The sequence below is a fragment of the Diabrotica virgifera genome, chromosome 3 (assembly GCF_917563875.1).
Source record: "Diabrotica virgifera virgifera chromosome 3, PGI_DIABVI_V3a".
Lineage (NCBI taxonomy): Eukaryota > Metazoa > Arthropoda > Insecta > Coleoptera > Chrysomelidae > Diabrotica > Diabrotica virgifera.
The window spans coordinates 248,032,696-248,053,344 of NC_065445.1; the positions used below are offsets into that span (position 1 = coordinate 248,032,696).

Genomic DNA, 20,649 nt, shown 5'->3' on the forward strand with positions numbered 1-20,649 from the left:
GAATGACATTCTAGTAATGTTCACATTCAGGGTAGCGAGAAAGTATGGAAACACGGTAATTTCTCGGAAACCGCTTGAACGATTGTTATAAATTTTGGTGGGTAAGGGCATTCTAATACGGCCGATATTATAGTGATAATTACAGTGTTGTCAAATCTTCTGTTTTTCTGGAAATCTAATGAACTTTCTTATTTTAAATAGAACACCCTGTATATTTTTTGCGTTTTGAAGTCCTTAAGAAATACTGATTATTAAACCATTTATTAAAAAAAATGTTTTAACAAATTATACAAATTTATTTTTTTGGACCAGGTAGATATTATTTTAGTTTATTTGTGTCATTGGGAACAAAAAAGGTCTTTTGTAATTTTCCTCAAAAGTTAATCGTTTCCGAGTTATAAACAATTTAAAACTGAAAAAAATCGAAAAATGACGATTTTCTGGGTTCCAAAACAAAAGTAAAAAATATTATTTTTGAAACTATGAAGTGCCTAAACTCAAGCCTTATTTTATCAGATGCTGATAAGTGATTTGGATTTGAAATATTCCCTATAAAATATGCCAAAAAATTCTTATAGAGATCTGATACAAAAAGGTTTGAGCTTGAATTTAGGTACTTCGTAATATTAAAAATTTTCACTTGTGTTTTTGAACCGTGAAAATCGTAATTTTTCGATTTTTTTCAGTTTTAAATTGTTTATAACTCGGAAAAAATTAACTTTTGAGGAAAATTACAAAAGACCTTTTTTGTTCCCAAAGAACTTGAAATAATATCTACCCGGCCCAAAAAAATAAATTTATATAATTTGTTAAATTTTTTTTTTTTTTAATAAATGTAGCAATAACTCCGAAATTATGGCATTTAGGTATAGGGAACATAACATGAAAAATAATCAGTATTTCTTAAGAACTTTAAAACGCAAAAAATATACAGGTTGTTCTATTTAAAATAAGAAAGTTCATGAGATTTCCAGAAAAACGGAAGATTTGACAACAATGTAATTATCACTATAATATCGGCCGCATTAGGACATTCCTACTCACCAAAATTGATAAAAATCGTTCGAGCGGTTTCCGAGAAATCACCGTGTTTCCATACTTTCTCGCTACCCTGTACATATACATACCAGTGTGAATTTTACTACACGTAATTTGCCGTGTTAAGACAGAAAAAGTAGGGATAGCCGTAAAATATTTGCGAATTATGTACCGATGGTCTTAATGAATGTAAAATGCATTATCAGTTAAAACCGTATTTTTGCTTGCCTTCGACAGTTCTTTAAATATTAGGAAAATTTGCTATTAACTTTCTCAACACAGCGAACCGTTTAAGTCAACGCTTTCATCCCTAATCCAAAATAGTCGTAAATTCGTGGAATGTACTATACACTATACATGTTCTTATTTCTAAAGTGTTTACAAAACAAACAATGAATAATAAGTTTACAAAAATAACAGAATCTTAAATAAAATTATACGTAACGATACTGATAAAAATACATAGTTTCCTATGTATTTACATAATATAATTCAACTGAAAACTTACATATTCAACACATTCCACTATAGTAAAATTTTCCTTGTTAGAAATAACTGTTTAACGAACAATGTTATCGTCAATTATTTACTTTTTGTTCTACTACTTAACTCCCGAGTTTACGGTTCTAAAATATGTAATATAAAAATATGTACTCGCAAATATGTTGTGATTATAGTGCAGACACTGAAGGTTTTCACCTCCGCTTTCGTTGAACCTCCATGGATTTTCATGAAAATTGGTGAGTAGTTAGAGGATAACTCAAGAAACAAAGTAGACATGATGCAAACTTCCGCTTTTAACCTGGGGGTGAATGCCACCCCTTTTTGGAGGTGAAAATTATTTTATTAAAAATAATACCATAACTCGATGGCGGGACAAATTCTAAGCAAAATTTGTTATATAAAGTTATTAATATAAATCAATACTTTTTGAGTTATTAAAGATCAAAGATTTTATTTTTTCGTAAAAAAATGCATGTTTTAAAGCTGTTTTTCACGTATAACTCAATAACTATAAGTTTTTACAAAAAAGTTATTATTACCAAAATTGAAGATAATAAAAAAATTGAATACACACCTCGCTTAAAGGACTAAACTAATGTTAATTCAAAGTGAGTTATGGGTAATTGAATGTATATTTTTTCCGACGAGTACTCAAAACTAAATAGTCAAGCTTAAATAACGAGGAAACGGTGCATTTTATAAAATATACCTGCTAAACACTTGTCAAAAAACTTCGAAAACCTATCAAATGAGCTCCAGAAGAATTTAATAGCATCAAAATTAAGCAATTTATGATGAAAATAAGAGTACCGTTTCGATTTTTTTACGAAAAAGTGAAAAATAAAACATACGCCATTTCCACAAAAATTAAAATTTATGGTAATCCTTACAAAAATTTCTTTATATTAGCATATGTTTTGATTTCAACAATTTTGACCGGTTTAGAATACATATTTCTGAAAAAAAAAAGATATAATTTAATAAAAAAATCAGAATTTTTAAAATTATCGAAATTTTCGTATTCTGTTCATAATAACTCCAAAAATACTCGATATACGTAAAAAATGATATATGACAAAATTTTAGTTTTTTCTGTATTAACTATTTTATCTGTTTTACTATTTACGTAGGGTAAAAAATAACCGAGATAGAAACGTGTAAAGCTTAAATTTTGCTGCGAAAACTATGTGACTAGCGCCATTTACCCTTCTATTTTTAAAAAAGTATGAGGTTTAAAAGATTAAATTCAACGTGGTCTAATAGCTCTCGGAATTAACTTTCAAACGGTTTTTAGGTGAACCTGATATCGTAAAAATTAACGAAGTTATTAAAAAAACAATAACATTTTTTGGAAAAATTTTTAAAAGATAAATTTTGAAAAATTTTTGGAACATAAATTTTAATGCTATCAACTTGCTCGGGAGCTCATTTGATAGATATTTTTAAGTACTTTGAGAAATGTTTACTAAGTTTATGTTATAAAATGCATCATTTTCCCATTATTTAAGCTTGAATACTTAGATTTGGATGCTCGCCGAAAAAAATATACATTTAATTACCTATATCTAACTCACTTTTAGTTACCAATAAAAGGTTTTTTTCTAGTAAGGAGTTTATTTCATTTTTTATTAGCTTTAATTTTGGTAATAATATATCATCCGTAAAGGTGGCAATAGTGTTCTATTTTAGCTCTGGAATGTAACACGTATAAAATAGGTACAGGATCAGACCTAATACGCTCCCTACGCTCCCTTGTGGCACGTCAGCTTTGATCTCCCTTAACCCGGGAGCAGTCGCACCGTTAGAAAAAATCTAACATTTTATCTTTTTCCGTAATAACTTGATGACAAATTTTGCAACATAACTTTCCACTCGTAAGTGCCACGGTTTATTTTTTTTAATTTTTTAATTTTTTTTATGGAATTTATGGCTTTGGTGAGAATCAATTAGCTTTAAAATTGTGAGAAATAGATTTTTTTAACATAACAAGTATATAAAAATATTATAAAATTAAAATTTGTTTTAAATTCGTATTCGTATGAGTTTTCTATTCATATTCGTTATTCTGTGAAATTGATCTACAGTTGGAAAAATGAAAGAATATCCATGAACGATCACATCAATCACTTATTTTGTATTTGCTGTCTTTTTCTATAAATAACAAACGTTTGTTATAGAAAAAGATAGCAAATACAAAATAAGTGATTGATGCGATCGTTCATGGGTATTCTTTAATTTTTTCGACTGTATATCTATAGTGGAGTGTTTATTTCTAAAACCAAGTTTTTTCTTTCTATTATTCATTAGGTTTGTACAGTACCTAATGCTTCTTTTTTAATAGAGCACCAAATGAGGGTCAAAGTCATAAAACGGCGGTAAGTGTCGTAAAATCATAGGCAGAGGTTCCTGAGGTATTTATTCATTAAGATTAATGTGGATTTACATTTAGTTTCCTTTCCAAAATGTTTATCAATATTCTATTTTGAATAAAATAACGTTTTTAATAATTATTTACTTAGCAAAAAAGAATTAAAACGTTCACGGCTAATGTTTGATAATTTAACCGTTAAAAATTTTGTAAATAAGATTATCTTTAGAGATCTCTTTGCATATTACATTATTTAATGTTAAGACGTGACTTATGAAGAAACTTAAAATTTTGACTTCTGTACAAGTACCTGGAATATGCAACCTTAATATGCAATACCTGGAATTCATACCTGAAGCTGAAGGTAGGTATAGAGATACCGTCTTTGGCGCTTTGGCCTCTAGTTTCGAAACTTGAATTGAAAGGGTGTTATTAGGAACGAAAACAATTTTTTTGTTTAGTACGTTTTTGACCGCATTTAATCGAATATTAATTTCTTTTGCGAATTTTGTGCAGTGCGTGAGTAGTGTTTTTGAAGTTATACTTCTTTACGATCGTGAGTTTAATTTTTTAATTCAGTATGTAGTTCGTTGCTAATCTTTCAAGATAGGTATGTATATATCAGCGCAAATAAGTCATTAAAAGAATATATTAGTGTTTTTAGTAAATGTATTATTTATTATAATTTTTGTGTCTTTGGATTTGTCTTCGTCGGTAGTAAGATAATAAAATATCTAGGTATAACATTTTTATACTTCACTTGATCTATTTGTCACCGTGTTGTGTAATTATATCCGAGACGTTACTCGTTACTTACAAGGGGCTCGATAGCTTGGTTCGTAGAGCGTTGGACCAGAGATCGAGAGGTCCCGGATGATTCATATTTTTTTTTAATTTTTGGTTGTTTTAATAAATAATTTTTGAAAGTGGTAGGTAAGAAAGTTAGTTTAATACTTAAATAAAATACAACTAACCTGTTAAGTATATTATTTATTTCGTTGAAATTATATAATACGTACGTACAAAGTACACACACATTCTTTTTTTCCATATTCCTACAAACATATACTTACCTTTCGTTCGTGCTTGTTTTTGTTATTGCTTGCGATGGCTTCATCATCATCAACGTCATCAAGTTTTACACCGGTGCTATTGCGTACAGTCAGTAAGTCTGTCTATTCACCAAGAGAGAAGACTATTGTCCTGAACGTTCACGATGATCTGGTTTTTCAGAATCCCACAAACACTGTTCGGAACATAATCGAGAGTTGTGTCAACACGACGCTCGAAGCAGAGTCAACAATATACATGGTGTTTCATTAACAATTGTCCATATAATAACTGGAGAAACTTTAGCACAAAATACGAAGATTTAACCTAAAACACTTAAATAAAATGTGGTTCCTTACTGAGTTACAGGGTGTTTTATCTAAAAATTTAAAAATTATTTTTGTTCAGCATTTTAAAACTATTCGACGTATACTTTTCATACTTGGCAGGTAGTATAGATACTGTACAAACTACTAAATTATGTTAAACAAACGTTTCTGGCTATTACCAGAGGCGTACGACGGGGGAAAGTGAATGGTTGACCCTTTCCAAATTCTACGCCACTGGCAAAATTGCTATTTTAGTTCAATTTTTGTATTCTCCAATACTTTCTATGCAAATAATATACTCTTCATTCCTAATGATTAAGTCATTAGTTTTCGAGATTTTTGAAGTTAAAAATGAAACGACACGGTTATTTTGATTAATGTATTTTGTCGCTTCATTTTTAATTTCAAATATGTCGAAAACTAATCATTTTATCGTTACGAATGAAGAGTACATTATTTTCATAAAAAGTAAAATTACACTAAAATAGCAATTTCGTCAGTGGCGTAGAATTTGGGAAGGGTCAACCAGCCACTATCCCTTGTCGTACGCCTCTGGTAGTAGCTAGAAACGGTAATTTATCTTAATTTAGTACGATTCACAGTACCTGTACTTTCTGCCAAGTATGATAAGGATACGCCAAATAGTTTTAAAGTACTGGGTACAAATAATTTTTATATTTTAATCGTATGAATCATATCATAAAATAATCAAAATAACTGTGTTGTTTCATATTTAACTTCAAATATCTCGAAAACTAATGACTTTATCGTTACCACTGAAGAGTATATTATTTACGTAGAAAATATTGGAGAATCTAAAAATGGCATTAAAATAGTAATTCCTCCAGTGGCGTACAATTTGAGAAGGGTCAACCATTCACCATCCCCTGTCGTACGCCTCTGGTAGTAGCTAGAAAAGTTTGTTTATCATAATTTAGTAGGGTGTCTAGTAGTCGCACTTTATGCCAAGTATGGTAGTGATACGTCGAATAGTTTTAAAATGCTGAGCAAAAATAGTGTTTAAATTTTTAGATAAAACACCCTGTAACTCGGTAAGGAACCACATTTTATTTAAGTTATTTAGGTTAAATCTTCGTATTTTGTGCTAAGGTTTCTCCAGTTACTATATGGACAATTATTAATGAAACACCCTGTATAGGTTCCTATCAGAAAGAAAAAAACAAGGTATAGCTAACCTAAACACAAATGAACATTGAAGACGGGAAAAAAGCCTGTTGAAATTAATGAATTTGCCAAAAATATTATTCGAAGGAAAATTCACGGATTTTTTTTTCAAAAAAAAAATACCCGACCTTAACAAAATTTTACAAGAAGTTAAAGACGATCCGGATTTGCCTAATATTGGACGAACCAAATTGTGAGAAGTTTTAAAAGAATTAAATTTCCGGTGGGAGAAATCAGACCGAAAATCAGTTTTGCTTGACCGCGAAGAGATAATATGTTGGAGAAGACATTATCTAAGATCCATACGAACATTCCGGGCTGAAGGAAGGCCAATCTACTATCAGGACGAAACTTGGGCAAATGCAGGTCATACTCTAACAAAAATTTGGTCAGATAAAAATATATTAAGCTCCAGGCAAGCGTTTATAGAAGGTTGGTCTACTGGTATTTCCCCACCCTCTGGTAAAGGTAGTAGATTAATAATTTCTCACATTGGCAGTGAAAAAAGATTTCTTAGGGATGGTTTGTTGGAATTTCAATCCAAAAGCACAAAAGACTATCACGAGGAGATGACAGCTGATGTTTTCGAAGAGTATTTTGAGCAGGTGATTGAACATATACCACCAAATTCAATTATAGTATTAGACAATGCACCTTATCATTCAAGACTAGTAGAAAGACTTCCAACGACTGCGTGGAAGAAACAAGATGTCCTTGACTGCCTGCGGAATAAGTCTCTGCCTTACGAAGATGGAATGGTTAAAGCAGAACTTTTAAAAATTGCCCGGCAACACAAATCTAAGCACAAGAAATATGTAGTTGACAAAATGGCGGAAAGGCGAAACATCACAGTCCTTAGACTTCCACCCTACCACTGTGAGATAAATAAGTACTATTAAGAATAAGATTGAAACTATATGTTGCCATACTTTTAAGTTAAATTTAAGGGCGTAGGCGTAAAATTTCGCACCAATGCATTGATTTTTTTTTAATTCTGAGAAAAATAAGTATTTTTGAAAAATTTAAACGCCAAGTGAAATATTATATTATTACCGAGGGCCGAAAGTCCCTGAAAACTTATTTAATGTTTCTTTTAACAAGTTACAGGGGTGAAAAAAAAGAGAAAATTTAGTGTGATTTTTAATTTCAAATATCTCATTCATAAGAAACTTTTTGGTTATTCTAAGGGACTTTCGGCCCTCGATAATAATGTATTATTTCATTCTGCGTTTAAATTTTTCAAAAATACTTATTAGTTTTCTCAGGATTCGAAAAAAAACAATCTATTTAAAACACATTGCCGCAAAATTTTGCGCCTACGCCCTTAAGGTGAAAATGTAAAAAATATGGCAAGACCGAAACCGAAAATAAATAATACATTACATTACATAATTTAACTGATATCGTACATATTCAGCAGATTCCACTATTATAGTAAAATTTTGCTTGTTAGAAATAACTACTGTTTACGAACAATGTTATCGTCAATTATCCACCTTTTGTTCTACCACTCCAGAGTTCACGGTTCGAAATACAAAAATACCCGCAACAGTTAACAGTTTCGTGATGAGTAAATTTTAGTAGCTTTGCGTAATTTTTAATATTTAATGTGATAGTAGTCGGTCTGCTGTGACTATATGATGATAAAATTGTCGTTTATGTGTTTCAAAGTGTTACTTTTTAGTGTTTATTGCCATTTGCCATGGGAGCTTAAAATAGAAAGTAAGTGCTATAGTGGGAGTTTGGTGTGGTTTGGTTTATAATTGAATCGATTTTTAATCCGTTATGTGTTCTACAAAAATAGATACAAATACCGACAATTCTGTAATTTGGAGAAAATACAAAAACGCAAAAGGCTTTCGACCTGTAAGACAGATTTTACTTTGATTACTCGTTTTGGATGTGATTTTATATAATGAAGCACCAATAATTAAGGAACATAAAAAGATAAACTTATAAACTACATAAAAGACATACATTGTAAATAATAAATTATGCATTAAGCTCTCCTAGTTTTCCTAACTAGCATGTTTATTGCTACCTTACCAAAGCATGTTTATTGCTAACTTTTACCAAAACTACCTTAGAACTTTAGTGTTTCACCCAGGGCCGGACTGGCTCATGAAAAAGGCGCCAACCCAAATTCTAAAAAAGGCGCCTACCTAATCTCTAAACAAAGGCGCCAGACCCCCCTCCTAAGCTTTAACATCATACTTTTTATGCAAAAGTAAATCAATATTACTTGTGAATTTTTTTAAGTTTAATTTTAATTTAAATCCATGAAGTACCTAATTTACTATTTTTATTGGGAATAGTAAATTATATTAAGATGCTACAAAAATATAACTTCAGTTTCCCAGTATCCCGTTTAGTCCGGAGACATTGGAACGAGTCACCAATGGTGGTGCAGCTGGAACAAACTATGAATGAGATGATATGGAACATCAGCAACTACATCTACATCAGTAGTGACGAGAACAATGGGCAAGTACTCAGCGCAGAGGAAAAGAGGAAAGAGGAGACTGTAATCTTCGGAAGAAGAGGGTCTTTGATTGGACAATCTCCGGTCATGGGTAGTGACCTGAGCAAGACGAATCTTCCAGGTGAGGCAACATTGCAAAGGAGGTCCTCACTTGAGGAAAAAAGATGTAGACAGAAGGTGGAGAGCTCCGACATATGGCTATGGTAAGAGCAATGGAGAAACTTACCAGAGTGGATGAAAGCACCTAGGACCAGGAATCAGACATCGTACGGCTAAGTTAGAGAGATAAAAACCATCTAATACTAAGTTCCTTCAAATAAATGTGGAAAGGGCGAGGGCCGCTCACGACGTTGCAGAAACACTTGCACGAAGGGAAAGTTATGACGTGATCCTCTTTCAGGAGCCCAATGTAAAGTTGGTCTCTCGACAAAGAATCATTAAAGATAGGAGATCTGATGGGACAGGAAAAACCCTATCAGCATATATCCACGCTATAGGGCTTACTTTGCTAAATGACGGGAGGCACCTACGTTCGTGAGAGGTAAAAGTGAATCCTTTCTGGACATCTCACTGGTTTCAACGTCAGTCCTGGGTCATAAGCTAGACTGTTTTGGAAGAAGAATCGCTCAGCTTACATAACTATGTGAGTTTTGAAATAACGAGCAAAAGGAAGAAACAGAAAGATAGAGATATCAATCTAACGAGACTTTTAAATGAGGAGGTTTTTATGGATGCTTTTGGTTTGATTGGTCCGAGATGCGAGGATGTAAGTGAGTTGATCGAGGGTCTGAGTGCGGCATCGCAGTTGGCTTGTTTGAAGTAAAATGGGAGGTATGAAAGAAACAACCATACTGGTGGAATGAGCGGCATGAATATAATATGAGGACAAATTGTATAAGAGTAAGAAGGGTACAACAAAACATAACTCGTATCAGGTATCATATAATCAAAGAAAGCCTTTGATTATCTGATACCTGCGAGTTGAATTTTGTTATACTCACTGGCTTCATTACGTAGGACTTTTGGTCGCAATAATCCTATATGTAAAATGTAGTTATGGAGCGCAGAAAACTGCATTCATATATTTTATTTTAGGCCAGTTGTGAGAGGTAACACTCTTATATTATAATAGAAACAGCGGATATTGATACCTACGAAAGGCGCCTGAATCGCAAAAATCGTCTTCGAGGGCGGCGCGCATGGCATCTACGCTATTTGATTATCTGATACCTGATAACAAGTTGACAAGTTATATTTTGTTCATTGTCTGGCTTCATTATTTAGGATTCTGGGGCGCAACAATCTAGTATGTATAATGTAGTTATGGAGCGCAGAGAAATACACCTGTATAATTTAGGCCAATTGTTGGATGTAACACTCTTTATATCAGATAACAGATACTCAAATAGCTTAGGTGCGAGGTGCATTGCCCTCGAAGACCATAATTTTTACAATTTGGGCGCCTTTCGTATGTATAAATATCCGCTATTTGTATTATATTAGAAACAGCGGAAATTAATACCTACGAAAGGCGCTCGAATCGTAAAAATTATGGTCTTCGAGGGCGCCGTGCGTCGTATCTAAGCTATTATAATAGAATCAGCGGAAATTGATACCTACGAAAGGCGCCTGAATCGAAAAAATTTTCTTTGAGAGCCCTGCGTCTAAGGTTTTTATTATAATAGAAACAGCGGGTATTGATACCTACGAAAGGCTCCTGATACGCAAAAATGGTCTTCGAGGGCGGCACGCATCGCATCTAAGCTATTTTATTATCTAATACCTGATACAAGTTGACAAGTTGTATCTTTTTCATTGTCTGGCTTCATTATTTAGGATTCTGGATCGCAACAATCCAGTATGTATAATGTAGTTATGGAGCGCAGAAAAATACACCTGTATAATTTAGGCCAATTGTGAGATATACCTAACACTCTTTATATCAGATATTAGATAGATAATAAAATAGCTTAGATGAGAGGCGCAGTGTCCTCGAGGACCATTTTTACAATTTGGGCGCCTTTCGTTAATATAAATATCCGCTATTTGTATTATATTAGAAACAGCGGAAATTAATACCTACGAAAGGCGCCCAAATCGTAAAAATGATGGTCTTCGAGGGCGCCGTGCGTCGTATCTAAGCTATTTATTATAATAGAATCAGTGGAAATTGATACCTACGAAAGGTGCATGAATCGAAAAAATTGTCTTCGAGGGCGCCGCGTCTAAGCTATTTATTATAATAGACACAGCGGACATTGATACTTACGAAAGGCGCCCAATCATAAAAATTGTCATCGAGGGCGCCGCTCATTGCATCCAAGCTATTTATTATAAAAGAAACCGCGGATATTGATACCTACGAAAGGCGCCTGAATCGTAAAAATAGTCTTCGAGGGCGCCGTCCGTCATATCTAAGCTATTTGGTTATCTGATGCCTGATAAAAGTTGTATTTTGTTGTACCGACTAGCTTCATTATGTAGGTTTCTGGTGCGCCCTCGGTGCTAAACGGCGAAATCAGAGGCAAGTAAAAATATTTTTTTGGAGGAATGGTAGCTGCATCATCTTTGTGTAAAGGTTAAAAAAAAATTTTCAGCTTTTTTTTATGGATAGATACTAACGAAGGCAAAAGGCGCACCGGCCCGAGGGCCGGTGGGCCGGCGGGCCAGTCCGGGCCTGGTTTCACCCAAAGTTGGGTATTGGGGTACTTAACAAACTCTCAAAATTTGAGACCGATCCATTAATTAGTTTAAGAGTTATTCTAATTGTTTATCCCAGAGACCTTTATTTTGCAATAACATAAGACAGAAAATAATGAAGGTAGGGCAATTCTGCGTATGCCAAATGAAAGTAGAAAACTGATACTATCATAATGTACTAAAAAACGATAAAAAAAATTATCTAATATAGTCAAAAATCCTAATGCCAAATTTCTGAAATTTTGTAGTTTAAAAACATTTAGAATAACTTTAAAAATATTGTCCGTAGAAAAAGTAATGTTACATATTAGAAAAGTTGGTATTTTACACGAATTTTTAAAAATGTAGTTCAATTGGTGCCTAGTCGTGGTAAGTGAAGGGGGAGCTGGGAGCCGACAAATGCACGAGTTCCAAAACTAAAAAAAGCAACTTAAAACTCATCATTTTCTATATCTCGTGATCTACTGAATATATTTTGATCGTTCTTTTTTTAATTTGTATGTAATTTTTCTGTACATTACAAATATGTAATTTATCTAGACATTTATTAATTAATAAACAGTCTAATTTGTTTAAACAATTTTTGAAAAAATTATTTTTCCCCAAAAATCCATGATTTTAATTATACTATCCCTATTAATCATAGAAAAAGTTAAGGTATACTTTAATAAATAAATTATCTTCAATAAATAATTATCTAATAAAAATTATTTATTTATTAAAGTGTACTTTAACTTTTTCTGTGATCATTAATGATACTATGATTTAAAAAATAGATTTTTGTAAAAAAATATTTTTTCAAGAATGGTTTAAACAAATTAGACTGTTTATTATTTATTAATAAATTTATAAACAAATTGCATAGAATACAAATTGCAATGTACCTACATAGAAATTACATACAAATTAAAACAAGAAAGATCAAAATCCATTGAGTTGAAATTATATTCGTTTGAAATTGCTTTTTTCTACGGCCGTGCTAAAACAGGCACTTTCCCGCATGCATTTTGTTTCCGAAAGTTGCACTTTCCCGCACGGCGTGCGGGAAAGTAGAATACCTTGTAATATGGCATTATAATATATTATACTACATAAAATAAACTAATATTTAGATATTATTTACTAATGTATTTCAAATTTATCTTATTTTGTTCATGTTTTAGAAATATAACTATTTTGACATAATATTCAAAAGTCAAATCGGTAGACAATAACAATGCTTTTAAGTCGCCGTCATGGAAACCAATATCGTCGTAATGGTAACCAATTATATTGAAAGTTTCGTTTTGACAAACTCATCAAATAATTAATTTAATATTTTGAGGCTTTTTTCCAAACGTACGGCACTAGAAAAATATTGTTCCTAACTCATGCGGAAAGTGTCTTCTCCGCACTCGACTGCTTGCTCGGGTCAACGGCAGTCTCGTGCATGAAAGTATCACTTTCCGCACTAGTTAGGAAAATAACTATTTCGGTATTTTAACTCGCTGGGTTTGTAGGTTCTCCCCTAGTAATCGTTTGCACTACATTTTTAAAAAATCGTAGAGGATGCTGTGAAGGTATAATGTTTGTGCAAATTTTTTAAGAAAAAATACAAATCCCATTCTTTAAAATGGCATTAATGAGATTCCTTAATTATGATAAACAAATTAGCTGTGAATTAAAACAAAAACACATATGGCTAACTTTGTCCCAAATGAGCCCAGGCTATTTTTTTTTATTTGAAAATTCGTGTTAAAATACTATCTTTTCGCATATATAAAAAGTTTGTTGCTACGGACAACATTTTTAAAGTTATTCTTAATGTTTATAAACTACAAAATTTTAAAAATTTTGCATTAGGATTTTTAACTATGTTAATTATTTTTTTATCTTTTTTTAATACATTTTGATACTACTCGCTCTTCTACTTTCATTTGGCATACTCAGAATTGCTCTATCTTCATTATTTTGGTCTCTGGGATAAACAAATAGAATAACTCTTAAGGCTATGGGTACATAATTCGCAAATATTTTACGTGTATCCCTACTTTTTCTGTCATTACACGGCAAATTACGTGTAGTAAAATTCACACTGGTATGGATTTGTAAACATTACTAGAATGTCATTCTACTTGAAAATGTCATCATTAATTTAAAGAGATGGGTTTTGAATGTTCTTGGATAACTGTTATTTTTATAATTGGAAATTATTAATTCAGTTCATAAATGTGATAATTTTTTCACTAACTATCAGTGGTGTCATGGCAAAATTAGCAGTGTGGGAACGCAGTGCCGGAACGCACTGCTAATTTTTGTTTACAAAACCTAAATTCTCTATTATTTTTTTTTCTTTTCTTAACCAGTGCGGGAACGGCGTTCCCACGCGTTCCCACACCATGACACCACTGCTAACTATGTATTCACTGATTGTAATAATTTATTTGTACAACAAAGACTAATACTCAATCTAGAAAAGAGGAAAAGTGATAAAGTGATTTTTTAACAATATATTGTTATGGAACGCTTACAATTTTGAACATCTTTAACAACAAAATACTGATTTAACAACAAAATACTTGGATCACAGAATATAATATTATCCTGATGTATTCTCTGCTTGGATCTTCCACAAATAATACACAATAAATAACTATTTATTAAGTTCACGTCTTAAATCAATTATTTATCAAATACACTAAATTTCAATAATATTTAATCAATAACTCAACATATTCCCGATGCAATGTCAAATATTTAAAATTGTCACTGATTGTCAGTGTCTGACTGACAATATTATGCTGACAATATTATATTCGGCTGAGTGCGTTGTAAGACAAAGATAGATTTGGAAAATATTACCACGGCATTGTGTTTATTTTTTTCGAATCCTGAAAAAACCAATAAATATTTTTGAAAAATTTAAACGCAGAATGAAAGACTAAATTATTACCGAGGGCCGAAAGTCCCTTAGAATAAATAAAAAGTTTATTTTGAATGATATATTTGAAATTAAAAATCACACTAAATTTTCTCTTAGTTTTTCACCCCTGTAACTTATTAAAATAAACATTATAGAAGTTCTCAGGGACTTTCGGCCCTCGTTAATAACGTGATCTTTCATTCTGCGTTTAAATTTTTCAAAAATACTTATTAGTTTTCTCAGGATTCGAAAAAAATGAATCCCCATTTGAATAGCATTGCAGGCGAAAATACGTACCGATCCTCTTAAACTAATTAATGGAGCAGTCTCAAATTTTGAGGATTTTTTAAGTACCCCAATATCCAACTTTGGGTGAAACACTAAAGTTCTAAGGTAGTTAACAGTTATTAACAAATTAATAGTAGTTATTAAGTAGTAAGTTATTAACAAATAACGATTTTCACTTATTTTGCAATTTGCTTAGCAACAAATTAACTTTTTAACTTTCAAAAATCGGCATTTTGAAGGTTTTTCAATGTTCTAAAAAACTGAATTTTGTAATTTTATGTCAACTATTTAGTTTTTGAATGAAGTGCAAAAAATCGAAAAAATCGCGATTATTGCACTAAATTGTTAATAATTAAAAAACGGACGCGAACTCTAGGCAGGAAACAGGTAGGTTTTCTTCCTATAGGTCTACAATAACTAAAATAGTAGTCAGCTACCTGGATCTTTGAGTGTCCCAAAAAAAATCCTTATTACTCTGGACTACGTTGCCACTAGCGCCTCTGCCGGCTTGAGTTGAACTACGTTTTTTCAACGTAGACAATACAAATTTAATTTTGTTAATTTTTGGATAATTAATTAGCTAATCTTGGTAAATTGTGTTTGTATTTTTACACAAAATGTCTTATAAAATAGGTTCGGTAAAATGGATTATCAGCAAATACCTAGGATGGCAACAAAATTAACTAAAAAGTGTATTACTTTGCCTCCATTCACCCCGATGAGAGGGTATTTAGCTGCAATTTCTTTTTACAAGAAGGCTAACCCCAGACTGTATAGAAAATTTATTTTCTATTATTAGGGCTAAGGGTTTTAATAATAATACACCTGATAGTGTGAAATTTGAAGGGAACTTCACATAAAATTAATGATATATTTAAAAGGTATTTTCAGTAGTAATTGCACAAGAGCTCTAAAATTATTGAATTTTTCCTGAGTGACACTTTGACAGTTTTAATTTCACGACCCGAAGGGGAGTGAAATTATGTCAAAGTGTCACGAGGGCAAAAATTCGATATTAATTTTAGAGATCGAGTGCAATTTGTTGCGATTATTTTATGAATAAAACTGTTCAAAACCAAAATTTTATTGTAATTTATTTATGTAAGTACAAATTAGTACAATTAAATACACAGTTGTTATAAATATTTGACGGTTGAAAGTCATCACTTTTATAATTTTTAAAGCATTAATTGTTATTAATGTCACTGAATGTATTTTTTCGTAGCAACGAAGGGCATCTGACCTAATATGCTTGACGACGGGACATTATCAAAAATTATCAGTTTAATTTTTATTTCAGTAGCTTTCTATTGGTCAGAATCTCCTAAGAATGAAATAATCAGTAGTAATTGCACAAGAGCTCCGAAATTATTGAATTTTTCCCGAGTGACACTTTGACAGTTTTAATTTCACGAGCCGAAGTGTCAAAGTGTCACGAGAGCAAAAATTCTATATTAATTTCAGAGGTCGAGTGCAATTTGTTGCGATTATTTCATGAATAAAACTGTTCAAAACCAAAATTTTATTGTAATTTATTTATGTAAGTACCATTAAGCACACAGTTTTTATAAATATTTGACGATTGAAAGTCATCACTTTTATAATTTTTAAAACATTAATTGTCATTAATGTCACTGAATGTATTTTTTCGTAGCAACGAAGGGCATCTGACGTAATATACTTAACGACGGGAGATTATCAAAAATTATCGATTTAATTCAGATTTCTGTAGCTTTCTATTGGTCAGAATCTTCTATGAATGAAATAATCATAATTATAGACAAGAGAGTGTTGAAAATGTTAAATATAATTCTCTCCAAAATGTATGTACCTACCTACAAATTGTCACAAAACTTTTATAGATAAATATTTTGATCTTTTAATAAAAGCGTATGTAAATAAAATTAACGATAGTAAAAAAGAAAAGTTATGTAAATTAAAAAGTAAGAATATAAAATTAAAGAAAATATCTCACAACTAAATTTGTATATTGATTTAATCCTATAAAAATACCTTTCTTTTAAATGCATTGTTTGTGGTTTGAACTCATACCACTAGATATAGCTATTTTGTTTGCTTCCACAAAATTCATGGGGAATGTCAAGAGTTGTATGTATTATAGTCTAATGTATTTGGTTAAATTTCACGTCAGCTTTAATATATTTTTATTGGGGGAAGAGGGAATTTCCCCTATTCTCCCTATTATCCGCCACTGTCATCAATGGAAAAATTAATAGTCTGCATCTTTAAGTGTTCACATGAAACTGAGAAACTTGTCTTGACATTGTTGTCCAAATTTGGTTTTTCTCATCTCTCACGTATGACAGGCACTGTTCTGTGTCTATTCGTTTATAACTAATGTTTATTATTTATAGTCCAGAAAGCCACTGCGCATCCGCTAGGAAAAATATTCTAATTCGGATTTTTTGCACAATCTTACTCAAAAAGGACTCCTTTTAACAAATTTCCATGTTGCCAGCACCAAAAGGTGGTCAAAAATTTTTTAAACGTTTTTTTTTTGTTTTTTCCTAAAATTATTTTTATTGCATGGAAAAAAGTTTTTTTAGGTTTTTTGGATCATTCCAAACAGAAAAGGTCTTTAGTGACTTTTTTCTAAAAATGATAGTTTTTGACATATAAGCGATTAAAAATTGAAAAATTGCGAAATCGGCCATTTTTAACCCTCAAAGACTATGTGAAAAACTGAAAATTTGAATGTTGCCAAGGTAGGTAGATATTCTTTAAACATCGATTGATGAAATCCCGAAGAGTTTTTTGCAATACAATATTCAAAACTCCTTTGTTTTTTAATTGCGAATCAAGCGTGCGCGACACTATTTTCCACCGACAGTATGGTGCAAATGAAAGGAATAAATTCGTTATTTCGAAAATCGGCGACTTTAAGGAAAAATCCCGAAACAGGTCGATTTTTATTTTTAAGTTATGATATTGTGGCATATATGGTATACTAGTGACGTCATCCGTCTGGGCGTGATGACGTAATCGATGATTTTTTTAAATGAGAATAGGGGTCGTGTGGTAGCTCATTTGAAAGGTTCTTCAATTCTCCATCAAGTAATGTACATTTACATAATTTTTTATACAGGGTGTCCTTCTACTTCTTTTTTTGTCAAATAATTTAATTTAATAAAATTTTTTTGGACACCCTGTATAAATAATTATGTAAATGTTTATATTACTGAATAGAGAATTGAAGAACCTTTCAAATGAGCTAGCACACCACCCCTATTCTCATTAAAAAAATCATCGATTACGTCATCACGTCCAGATGGATGACGTCACTAGCATACCATATATGCCACAATATCATAAAAAAATAAAAATCGACCTGTTTCGGGATTTTTCCTTAAAGTCGCCGGTTTACGAAATAACGAATTTATTCCTTTCATTTGCACCATACTGTCGGTGGAAAATAGTGTCGTGCACGCTTGATTAGCAATTAAAAAACAAAGGAGTTTTAAATATTGTATTGCAAAAAACTCTTCGGGATTTCATCAATCGATGTTTAAAGAATATCTACCTACCTTGGCAATATTCAAATTTTCAGCTTTTCACATAGTTTTTTAGGGTTAAAAATGGCCGATTTCGCATTTTTTCAATTTTTAATCGCTTATATGTCAAAAACTATCATTTTTAGAGAAAAGTCACTAAAGACCTTTTCTCTTTGGAATGATCCAAAAAACCTAAAAAAACTTTTTTCCGTGCAAAAAAAATAATTTTAGGAAAAAAACAAAAAAAAAAACGTTTAAAAAATTTTTGACCACTTTTTGGTCCTGGCAACATGCAAATTTGTTAAAAGGATTGTGATTTTGAGTAAGATTGTGCAAAGAATCCGAATTAGAATATTTTTCCTAGCGGATGCGCAGTGGCTTTCTGGACTATTATGTCATGTCAAATCTTCGCTTATGTTTATATTAATTCGCACAATATCAGTGGTGTCATGGCAAAATTACCAGTGCAGGAACTCACTTTCCTTAACTTTTTTAGGAGTAAAATATTACTCTATGTTTTTTTTTAATACAAGTTACGTCTGCATATTTTAAAATGTGTATGCATTTGCTTCAAAAATATTTAAATTCTGGAATTGTTGTTTTTTTTATTTTATTTTAATTGTGAGAAAAGAAGACAACATAGCCTAATTTAAATGTTTTGGAGACATAAATGTAACCATTTATTTGTAAAATTAAACCACACAATTATTATAAACCAGTTTTATTATTTACATGACAAGGTAACATAGGAACGAAAGGTGGTGTGTGTTTAACATATACAAAGGAAAGTGTTTCACATTCAATCAAAATTACAAAAAACTGAACAAATGGATTTTCTTCTTCCGGAGAAGGTTTTGCCGTGCGTGTCCTAGTGTCGTCTGCTGTGCGGTGTCTCCTCAACCAGGTGTTCACATAGGGCTCCACATTCCACTCGTTTATACTTGGTCCATGTTGTTTTAAAAACATAAGGCTTGAAACATGTTTGGTTAAGAGTCTAGTTCGCAAATCAGTCATTATCTGGTTCATGAGCATGAGACTAAAACCTCGTTCACATTCTGACGAAATACATGGAATCAGTTTAGTGCAGTTCAACAACTGGATGAGATCTTTTGGTATTCTAGAACAGTGGTTCCCAACCTTTTTCCGATGATCGCCCCCTTAGACATGTTTCGTCAGTTATGAATACTACAATCGCCCCCCCCCTCAAATTAAATTGAAACAAATAATAATCAGTACAAATAGACAGGGCGAAAATGGCGGGTTCGTTGGGAAAAATATTCCCATGAGATTTTTTTGCATAATCATATTCGTGAGACATCCCAGAATAAGGTTCAAGAAGTCGCCCACGTGAAAAGTGGTCCAAATTTTTTTTAACAATTTTTTTTTAATCAAATTGCAAAAATCAGTATTTTTGGCCCGGACAATTTTTTTTTAGGTTTTTTGGACCATTCTAGACTAAAAAGGGCTCTTATAATTCTTCTTTAAAGTTGATCTTTTTCGAGTTATAAGCAATTTAAAATTTGAAAAACGCGAAAATTGCCATTTTTAAGACTTAATAAGTCGGTTAAAAATTATTATTATGAAAGTCAGAAAGTGACTAAAACAAAGTTTAAAGCCCCCACTACATATGATCCTGAAGAAATCTGTGTCATTAATTTATTACTATGCTATTATTTCTAATTAATAACAATGAGCGGTTAGATCGTATTGACGCGGCTGTAAATGTGAGTGCGAGTAAGATGCACAATTGGACTGCCGGAATGACATCTCTCTCGCACTCAGCATTGACGGCCGCCTAACACGTGCATGGCGCTCATTATTATTATTAAATAATAATAACTTAGTAATAAAATAATGACAAAAATTTCTTCAGGATCCTGTAGGGAGGGCTTTAAACTTTGATTTAGTCATTTTTTGACTTTCAGAATAATAACTTTTAACCTAGTTGTTAAGCCTTAAAAATCGCCATTTTTCGTTTTTTTTTCCATTTTAAATTACTTATAACTCGAAAACAATCAACTTTAGAGAAAAATTATACAGAACTTTTTTGTCCCGAATAGTCCAAAAAAACTAAAAAAAATTTCTCTGGTCCAAAAATATTGTTTTTTACAATTTGATTAAAAAAATTGTTAAAAAAAATTTGGACCACTTTTTACGTGGGCGACTTCTTGAACCTTATTCTGGGATGTCTCACGAATGTGATTATGGAAAAAAATCTTATGGGAATATTTTTTCCAACGAACCCGCCGTTTTCGTCTTGTCTAAAAAGGTACGTATCCGTATTTATTTAT

General features: G+C 31.7%; 2 protein-coding genes across 3 annotated transcripts in view; one reads left to right on the plus strand and one right to left on the minus strand.

Moving 5' to 3' along the window:
- Nucleotides 1–20,649, minus strand: part of LOC114335305 (pancreatic lipase-related protein 3-like) — a 593,140-nt gene that overhangs the window by 427,198 nt on the left and 145,293 nt on the right. The gene's annotated exons all lie outside the window — the stretch shown is intronic.
- The window catches only part of LOC114334359 (lactosylceramide 4-alpha-galactosyltransferase), an 81,767-nt gene continuing 69,096 nt past the window's right edge, over nt 7,979–20,649 (plus strand). The window contains exon 1 of the mRNA XM_028284396.2: nt 7,979–8,196. The gene's annotated coding sequence lies outside the window, so the exon portion shown is untranslated. The remainder of the gene's footprint in view (nt 8,197–20,649) is intronic.